Genomic DNA, 10,121 nt, shown 5'->3' on the forward strand with positions numbered 1-10,121 from the left:
AAAAAAAAAGTATGTTGAAATAATGTTTGGAATATACTGGGTTAAATATAGTCATGTGCTACATAACAATGTTTTGGTCAACAACAGACCACACATACAATAGTTCTACAAAATTATAAGATTACAATGGAGCAGAAAAATTCCCATTGCCTAGTGACATCATAGCCATCTAACCATCCTAACGTTGCTGCACAATGCATTACTCACAAATGTGTGTAATTATGCTGGAGTTAACGAACCTATAGCACAGCCAATCGTATAAATGTACAGCACATGCAATTATGTATAGTACATACTTGATAATGATAATAAACGACTATGTTACTGGTTTATGTATTTACCATATGTTTTATTTTACAGTGTACTCCTTCTACTTATTAAAAAAAATTAACTGTAAAGCAACCTCAGACAGGTCCTTCAGAAGTTATTCCAGAAGGCACTGTTAACACAGATGACAGCTCCATGCCTGTTATTGCCCCTGAAGACTTTCCAGTGGGACAATATGTGGAGGTGGAAGACAGTGATATTGATGATCCTGACTCTGTGTATGTCTAAGCTAACATGAATGTGTGTGTTTGTGTCTTAGTTTTTAACAAAAAATTTTAAAAAGTTTAAAAAAAAACAATTTTTAAGTTGAAAAGAGCTTATAAAATAAAGAGATAAACATTTTTATACAGCTATACAACCTATTTGTGTCTTAAGCTGAGTGTTATTACAAGTCAAAAAGTTAAAACAATTTAAAAGTTTAAAGTAAAAAAGTTACAGCAAACTAAGGTTAATTTATTATTGCAAAAAATTTTTTAAATAAATTGAGTGTAGCCTAAATACACAGTGTTTATAAGATCTACAATAGTGTACAGTCATGTCCTAGGCCTTCACATTCACCCACCACTCACTCACAGGTTCACCCAGAGCAACTTCCAGTCCTGCAAGCTCCATGCAAGCTAGATACCCTACATAAGTGTAACACTGCTTAGCTTTTCTTGAGACGGAGTCTTGCTCTATTGCCAAGGCTGGTGTGCAGTGGCGTGATCTCAGCTCACTGCAAACTCTGCCTCCCAGGTTCAAGCGATTCTCCTGCCTCAGCCTCCCGAGTAGCCGGGGCCACAGGTGTATGCCACCACACAAGGCTATTTTTTTTTATTTTTAGTAGAGATGGGGTTTCACCATGTTGGCCAGGCTGGTCTTGAACTCCTGACCTCAGGTGATCTGCCCGCCTCGGCCTCCCAAAGTACTGGGATCTGGCCCACTGTTTATCTTTTATACCACATTTGTACTGTACTTTTATGCTTAGATATATTTAGATACACAAATACCATTGTGTTACAACTGCCTACAGGACTCAGAACAATAACATGCCATATAGGTCTGTGGCCTAGGAGTGATAAGCTATTCCATACAGTCTAGGTATGCAATCGGCTAGGTTTGTGTAAGTGTGCTCTATCGTGTTCATAAAATGACACATTTCGCAGAACAGATTCTCACTAAGTGATGCCATTACTATAGTCCACCTTGTTTCTTTTTATATCTTTAATGTGGCTACTAGAAAATTTTAAATTGGGGCTCACATTCTACTTCCAATGAACACTACTGTGCTAGAATATAATGTGCAAGTAAGGAAACAGAGACGATGCTAGAATGAGTAGATACAGGACAAGTCATGAGGGGGCCATGCATTACCCTACAGGACCCTGGAGAGCAAATAACAGACTTACAAGGAGAGTGACAGGATCAGACCACCATGGTATTAATGTGGGTGCTAGCTTGGAGGAGGGCAAGGCTGTAAGCAGAAAGACCTTTAGAAGACTCATAAAGCTGAGAGGCAAAGAATACTCGAATTATGGCAGAGGAAACCAGAATAAAAAGAGCCACGGTTCCTGAACAGAATGGCTGCATTACAACCACCTGGAAAAACAACAAAGTCATCAACCAACTTTTAGAAATTATAAGATAATTCAGAAAGTCTGATGAGTATAAACTCAATAGCTTTCCAAACCTATTATAAAAATGTGAAAAAAGAAATCTCATTCATAATAGCAATATACCTGTATACTATTTTAAAACTACATAAAAAAACCACATATACACCTATACAAGTCTAGGAATAAATTCAACAGGAAATGCGTCAGATCAATACAAAGAGAAACAGAAAACTTTAGTGAAGATCTAGAAGACCAGAAGAGTGGAGATGTATGATAGCAGCTGTCATGTGCCAGGTACTTTACATGTACATATATACTCATGTTAAAGTATTCATTTAATCCTTTCAATAACCCTATGTGGGAGGTACTATAATTATCCTATTTTTGATAAGCAGACAAGATTGTTTTATAGAAATACTCAAAATAATATGTAAATTCAATACAAACTTCATTTAAAAAAACTTTTTAAAGAATGAATTGACTGTGTGCAGATGAGAAAAATGGATGCAGCAACATGGATCAGGATCATGGATTGTGGATCATGGATCATGGATTGTGGAGGCCACAACCCTGAGTGAATTAATACAGGAACAGAAAACCAAATACTACGTGTTCTCACTTATAAGTGCAGCTAAACACCCAGTACACATGGACATAAAGACGGGAACAACAGATACTGGGGACTACTAGAGAGGAGGGGAAGACAGGGAAGGGGGCTGCAGGCTGAAAATCTACCTATGCTTAGTACCTGAGTGAAGGGCTCATCCATACCCCAAACCCCAGCAAAACACAATATACCCATGTAACAAACCTGCACATGTACCCCGTGAATTTAAAATAAAAGTTGAAATTATAAAAAAAAAAAAAAACGAATTGACCATTGAGAAAGTGAAAAGACAACCCACAGAATGGGAAAAAATATTTACAAATCATGTTATCTTGGAAGAGTGTGTATCTAGAATATATAAAAATCTCTTACAACCAAATAATAAAAAGACAAACCAATTTAAAAACTGGCTAAGGATCTAAATAGGTATTTCTGTTCTTCAATTCCTTTTTAATATATTTTTTAGAGACAAGATCTAGCTCTGTTGCCCAGGCTGCAGTGCAGTGGTGCAATCATAGCTCACAACAGTCTCAAACTCCTGGGTTCAAGTGATCCTTCTGCCTCAGCCTCTTGACTACAGGTGTGCTAACTGAAGAGACATGTCCAGCTAACTGAATAGACATTTCCTAATAGAGGGTATACAAATGGCCAATAAGCACATGAAAAGATGTTCAATATCATGAGCTGTTAGGAAAATGCAAATCCAAACCACAATCAGATACCACTTTACACCCAGTAGGATGATTCTATTCAAAAAAAAACAAATAAGGCCAGGTATGGTGGTGCACACCTGTAATTCCAGAACTTTGAGAGACCAAGGTGGGAGGATCACTTGAGGCCAGGAGTTTGAGACCAGCCTGGGCAACATAGCGAGACCCTGCCTTTACAAAAAAAAAAAAAATTAATTCGCCAGGAGTGGTAGTTTGCCTATAGATTTAGCCACTTGGGAGGCTGAGGCAAGAGGATTGCTTGAGCTCAGAAGTTTGAGGCTGTAGGAAGCTTTGATCACTCCATTGTACTCCAGCCTGGTCAACAGAGTAAGACCCTGTCTCTCAAAAACAAAAAAAAAAAAGACAAGTGCTGGCAATAATGTGGAGAAATTAGAAATCTCATGCATTGTTGGTGGGAATGTCAAATGGTACAGCTGCTCTGGAACACAGTCTGGCAGTTATATGACCTAGCAATTCCAATGGCAGGTATATACCCAAGGAAAATGAAAACACATGCCCGTACTAAAGTCCATAGCTAGTCATAACAGCCCCAAAGTGGAAACACCCCAAATGTCAATTAGTTGATGAACAGATAAATAAAACGTAGCATATCTGTATGTTATGAGTTGAATTATATTCCCCAAAAAGATATGTTGAAGGTCTAACCTCCAATACCTGTGAATGTGACCTTATTTGGAAATAGAGTCTTCGCAGAAGTAAATAAGTTAACATGAAGTCATACTGAAGTAGGGTGGGCCTTTAATCAAATACGACTGGTGTCCTTACAGGAGGAGGAGAAGAAACAGGTTTACATTGAGCAAATCCAATAATGCAGACAGACACACAGGGAAGGTGACCATTTGAAGACAGAGGCAGAGACTGGAGTTATGCAACTGCAAACCAAGAAATGTCAAGGATTGCCAACAACTACCAGAAACTAGGAAGAGGCAAGGTAGGATTCTCCCCTAGAGCCTTCAGGAAAAGCATGACCCTTGCTGACACCTTAATTTTGGACTTCTAGCTTCCTTAACTGCAAGAGAATAAACCTCTGTTGTTTTAAGCCACCAGTTTGTGTTACTTTGACCACAGCCCTACAAAACAAATACACTATAGGATGAAATTTCATTCCGTAATAAAAAGGAATGAATACTGAAACATGCTATAGCATGGAAAAATCTTGAGTACATTATCCTAAGTTAAAGCAGCCAGTCACAAAAGACTACATATTGTATGATTCCATTTACACAAAACACCCAGATCTAGAAAGACAGAAATATTAGTAGTTGCTTAGGGCTGGGGCCTTAGGGGAGTCAGGGATAGGGAGTGACTGCTAATGGGTATGGGTTTATTTTGGGGGTGATAAAAATGTTGTAAAATTAGACTATGGTGAGGTTTGCACAACTCTATGAATATACTAAAATCCTCAAATTGTACACTTTGAATAATGAATTATATGGTGTGTGGATTACATCTCAATAAAGCCATTAAAAAATGATTTGGGGCCAGGTGTGGTGATTCACGCCTGAAATCCCAGCATTTTGGAAGGCCAAGGTGGGCGTGTCACTTGAACCCAGGAGTTCAAGACCAGCCTGGGCAACATGGTGAAACCTCATCTCTATAAGTAATACAAAAAGTAGCCAGGTGTGGTGGTGCACACCTGTAGTCCCAGCTACTTGGGGGGCTGAGGCAGGAGGATCACTTGAGCCCAGGAGGTCAAGGCTGCCATTGCACTCCAGCTGGGTGACGAAGTGATATCTCATCTCTCTCTTTTTTTTTTTTTGAGATGGAGTCTCACTCTGTTGCCCAGGCTGGAAGGCAGTGGCACAATTTCAGCTAACTGCAACCTCCACCTCCTGGGTTCAAGTGATTTTCCTGCCTCAGCCTCCTGAGTAGCTGGGATTACAGGCACATGCCACCATGCCCGGCTAATTTTTGTATTTTTAGTAGAGATGGGGTTTCACCATGTTGGTCAGGCTGGTCTTGAACTTCTGACCTGGTGATCCACCTGCGTCAGCCACCCAAAGTGCTGGGATTACAGGCGTGAGCCACCGCGCCCAGTTCCCCAACTCTTAAAAGAAAAAAAAATTGGCAAGTTGACTCTAAAACTAATCTGGAAAAGAAACTAATAATAACCAAAAATATTGTTTTTTAAATGAGAGGACACGAGCTGATATATGACTTCCAATAAAATAATAATCATGATGGAGTATTTACCCTATTAGATGTCAACATGTAACATACAGTTTAATATAGGACGTTGTGGTATTGGTCTAGCAAATAGAAAAGTATACCACAGAACAGAAGACAGTCTAGAAGCAGACCCTGTATGATAAATGAGTACATGTGGCCAGGTGAGGTGGCTCATGTCTATAATACCAGAACTTTGGGAGGCTGAGGTGGGAGAATCTCCTGAGGCCAGGAGTTTGAGACCAGCCTGAGCAATATAGCAAGACCTCATCTCTATCTCTAAAAATAAAAATTAAAAAGAAAAAAAAGAAATTAGTACATAGTGTGGCATTTCAGATCAATGGCTCAAGAATGGACTGACTATTCGAGGTGACAGTGTTTGGAAAACAACAATTATACACACACAATTCCAGAGGAATTAAAGAAAAAAAACTATTCCCACAAGAAGAACTTATAGGAGAAAACAGAGCTTTAGGAGAAAACCCTCCTCTCTCTAAAAGTAGAGGAGGATTTTTCAACGTCAGCACAACGGGCATTTTTGGCTGGTGAAATTCTTTGTTGTGGAAGCTTTCCCATGCGCTACAGGATGTTTAGCAGCTCCCCTCACTTTTACTCACTAGACAGCCAATAGCAGCACCATCCTAGTGGAACAAACAAAAAACATCTACAGACATTGCCAAATAACCCTGAGAGCAAAAATCTTTGCCATTTAAGAACCACTCAGATTGGGAATGATAGCCACAAAATACAAACACACAGAACAGACTGATAAATTAAAACCTAAAATTTTAAACTTTGTTTCAACAAAGATGCCATATAGTTAAAAGACAAGCAACAACTTAAAAAAAAAATAAGCAGGGAGTAAATATTATAAACATATAAAAATAACAAAAGATCAAAATCCAGAACATATAAAATACTACTATAAATCAGTAAGGAAAAGACAATCCAATAGAAAGAGATGTTTCTCAAAAGAGGAAATACAAATGGCCAACAATCATGAAGATGTTCAATCTCAACAGTAATCAGGGGAATGCAAATTAAAACAGCAATGAGAAATCACTTTTCCATCCATCAGGTTGGCAAAAATAAAAAAGATTGATACCATTAAATGTTCAAAAGAGCATGGGGGGCTTGGCACGGTGTCTCACACCTGTAATCCCAACACTTTGGGAGGCCAAGGCAGGTGGATCACTCGAGGTCAGGAGTTCGAGATCAGCCTGGTCAACATGGTGAAACCCCATCTCTACTAAAAATACAAAAATTAACCGGGCGTGGGAGCAGGTGCCTGTAATCTCAGCTACTCAGGAGGCTGAGGCAGGAGAATCGCTTGAACCTGGGAGGCAGAGGCTGCAGTGAGCCAAGATCACGCCACTGCACTCAAACCTAAGCAACAGAGCAAGACTCTGTATCAAAAAAGAGAGAGAGCATGGAGGAAATTATTATACACAGTGGGTAGCAGTTTGGCATTCCTAAATCCCCATACTCTCCCACCCAGCAATTCCACCTGCGGGTACCCATCCTTGAGAAATGCTCACATGGGCACAGAGGTGTGTGGGAAGGATGTTCTCCGCCACACTGTGTCTGACAATGAAAAACTGGAAACAATCTATGGAATCTTACATAACTATGGAATTTACAGAGCAAGTAGAAAGAAGAGGCAGAACTCTACATACTGACAAAGAAAAAATTCCAAGACCCGTTTTTAAGCATAAAACGTCAAGTTGTGTAATGCATAAAACATACATATTTGTAAAAGTTCAAGGCGAAGTCTTACAAACATATATCATAACGTGCACACACTTGTCAAATAAATGCAAAGAAAAATACACACAAACTGACAACAGTTCTTATTTTGTGAGAAAGGGACTGGTAAAGAAGAAAGAGAGGAGACGGAAAAAAAAAAAATCAAAGAGGATCTGTCTTCCACACTCCCCACCCTCACCACCAAGGAGAACATAAAGCTAAGAAAGATTTGATTTGTCTTGTTTAAAATTGTTACATAATTTTGTTACAAGACTTTATGCACGGACTATAACTAGAATATTTTAAAAATACATTTTTAAAACAAGCTCAACTTTACCAAATTTAATCCATCTTCCTCCCTGCGCCCCGACCCGCACTTCCTAATTCCTATGACTAACAAAACCTTTCAATTCCTTCTATCCTTGTAACAGAACTAAAAAAATAAAGTATAATTTCAATTTCGTGTTTTTGAGGAGAGGGTATATAAAGGAGTTTGAATGTTGGAATCATATCAAAAGCCTATCAAAAGCTTACCGAGGGATGGGTTTGTTTGTATTTTAAGGAGGTGTCAATTTTGTCATAAATAATGATTAAGGTTCTTAGTTTTGATCCATCCCAGGGATGTGAAAAACGAAAGAGGTGGCTCCCGGCAAGGCCCAGAGCAGGGTGTGGTCTGGGACGACAGGGATGGTAGCGCGGGTGGCGGCTCACAAGCATCCGGGGGAGAAAACAGCAGCAGTGGCCGCGTCGAACTCGCAGCACCCGAGGAGCTACCAGGTGCCGCGGGCGGGGCCTCCTTTTTAGCTGACTGGGACACGCAGCCTCGAAGGTCTGGTAGGGGCTCCCAGAGAGAGGGTAAGGGGATCGGAAGGAGAGGCCCAAGGAGAGCGTGGGAGGACGTGGGCAGGGGTGAGGCCCTCCTTGCGCACTTGGGTGCTGAACCGCCCCGCCGTGGGCGACGGGGGCGAGGGGGCCACGCTGAGGGGCGGGGAGAGGGGCAGGGCCAACTCGCTCCGGGACAGCGGGGTCCCCGCAATGTCACCCCCGTACACGGTAATATCCCCCGCCCCACGACCCCTCTTGGTCTGCACTGGAAGCCCCTCTGCCTCGCGCACAATCCCGGTGCAAGGCCTCGCCGGCCTCTGAGCCTCACTTACCTGCTGTCTCGGACTGGGCCGCACACCTGCAGCGGGCTCACGGTAAAGTGCTGGAACCTGTGCGGCAGCCAGCGCGCACCCACCCGGATTCACTAGGGCAGTAACCACTTCCGTTCCTGCGGCAGGCCTGGAGGACGTAATCCCAGCTGGGGTGTGGGAACGGGCAACGCCATCTTGTACGGAAGCTCCTGGGGCAGGTGATGCCTACCCAATCTCTCTCCTCTGTTGAGCAAAGAATCTGTTAAAATTGGAAGGGCTTAACGTCTTCTTCAGAAAAGTGACGCATTTGTTTCTGGGATGGTATGTTTGTGTTTTGGTTTTGGTTTTGGCTGAACTCTGACAAATGTAATATGGGACATCGAATTTTCTTTCTTTAGTATCCTGCCTACTGTTTTTCTGTTAAACAATAACAGTAAATAGAAGGAAAGACAGTGTATTTAAATAATGTAGGTCTTCATTAGCAGTGCACATTATCCTATAGCCACTATAATAATTTTATGCACCCTTTTTTTTTTTTTTTTTTGGATGGCGACTGTCTCCCTAGGCTGGTCTCGAACTCCTGGGCTCAAGCGATCCTCACAGCTCGGCCTCCCAAAGTGTTGGGATTACAGGCATGAATGCCCAACCTATGCCATCTTTTATAGCGATAATCACAATATCTTCTGTTTATATATTAAATCGTTCATCCAGTTAGTCTTTATTAGCAATTATATGTGAGGCAGTTAATGTGTGCTACATGCATGTTTTTCCTTTCTCATGGAATGTGTAAAACAGAAGGAGAAATGAGATGTGCATAAATAACCAATATAAGGTGTAATAATAGCTACCATTTGTTGACTTTGTGCTCACCTGTTGCTAGGAGGTTTGCAAAGCATTTTACTTATTTTTTCTGTTTTAATCCCCATAACAACCCTATGAGGCAGTACTATTATTAGTGCCATTTTACATAAAATGGAAAAAGGTTAAATAACTTCTTCAAGGTAATTCAGCAAGTAAGCACCGGAGTTAGGAATCAAACCTCATACGTCTGATTGCAAAGCATGTGGCCCCATCCTTTATACTACATTGTCTTCAATACAGGGGCAAATGTTTTAAATTCCACTGAAGGAGTATCCATGGGGAAAATTTCCAGCTATTATAGGTGATTAACTCCCTGAATTTTTATCTGTCCGTCTTGAAACCTTTAAAAAACAAAGGATAAAGAGGAAATGCAAATTAAAACCACAATGAGATATAGCTAAATGAAAAAGACAGAAAATACCAAGTATTGGCAAGATTGTGGAGCAACCACAGCTCTTATATGCTCCTGAAGGGAGCATAAATTGATGCAATCCCTTTGTTAAACTGTTTGGCGGTATCAACTGAAGTTGAATACATGAAAAAGCCTTTTTTCCAACAATTTCACCCCTAGGTGGGGCACAGTGGCTCAACGTGTAATCCCAGCACTTTAGGGATTTTCACTGTGTTGCCCAGGCTGGTCTTGAACTCCTGGCCTCAAGCGATCCTTCCACCTCGGCCTCCCAAAGTGCTGGGCATCATGGTGCGCACCTGTAGTCCCAGCTACTCCAGAGGTGTAGGCAGAAGGACCTCTTGATCCCTGGAGTTTGAGACTGCAGTGAGTTGTGATTGCATCACTGCAGTCCAGCATAGGTGACAGAGCTAGACCCTGTCTCAGAATCAAAAACAAAAACAAAAAAAATTTTACTCCTAGTTATAAATATGAAACTGAAATGTCTACATATATTCACCAAAAGGACACGTACATAAAAAAGCTCATACCCATACTTTCAAC

At 41.0% G+C, this 10,121-nt stretch overlaps 1 protein-coding gene across 7 annotated transcripts in view; it reads right to left on the reverse strand.

Annotated features, from left to right (window-relative positions):
• EXD2 (exonuclease 3'-5' domain containing 2) overlaps positions 1-8,519 on the reverse strand; it is a 56,938-nt gene extending 48,419 nt beyond the window's left edge. For 3 of the 7 annotated variants that reach the window (XM_011949682.1, XM_011949681.1, XM_011949685.1), the window contains exon 1: positions 7,884-8,157. The gene's annotated coding sequence lies outside the window, so the exon portion shown is untranslated. Of the gene's footprint in view, positions 1-7,883; positions 8,158-8,329 lie in introns of those variants that run through there. The other 4 variants (XM_011949679.1, XM_011949683.1, XM_011949680.1 and 1 more) reach the window with 3 other exon arrangements.
• Positions 8,520-10,121: the final 1,602 nt, after the last annotated feature.

Source organism: Colobus angolensis, unplaced genomic scaffold, assembly GCF_000951035.1.
Source record: "Colobus angolensis palliatus isolate OR3802 unplaced genomic scaffold, Cang.pa_1.0 Scaffold3, whole genome shotgun sequence".
In the NCBI taxonomy this organism is placed as follows: Eukaryota; Metazoa; Chordata; class Mammalia; order Primates; family Cercopithecidae; genus Colobus; species Colobus angolensis.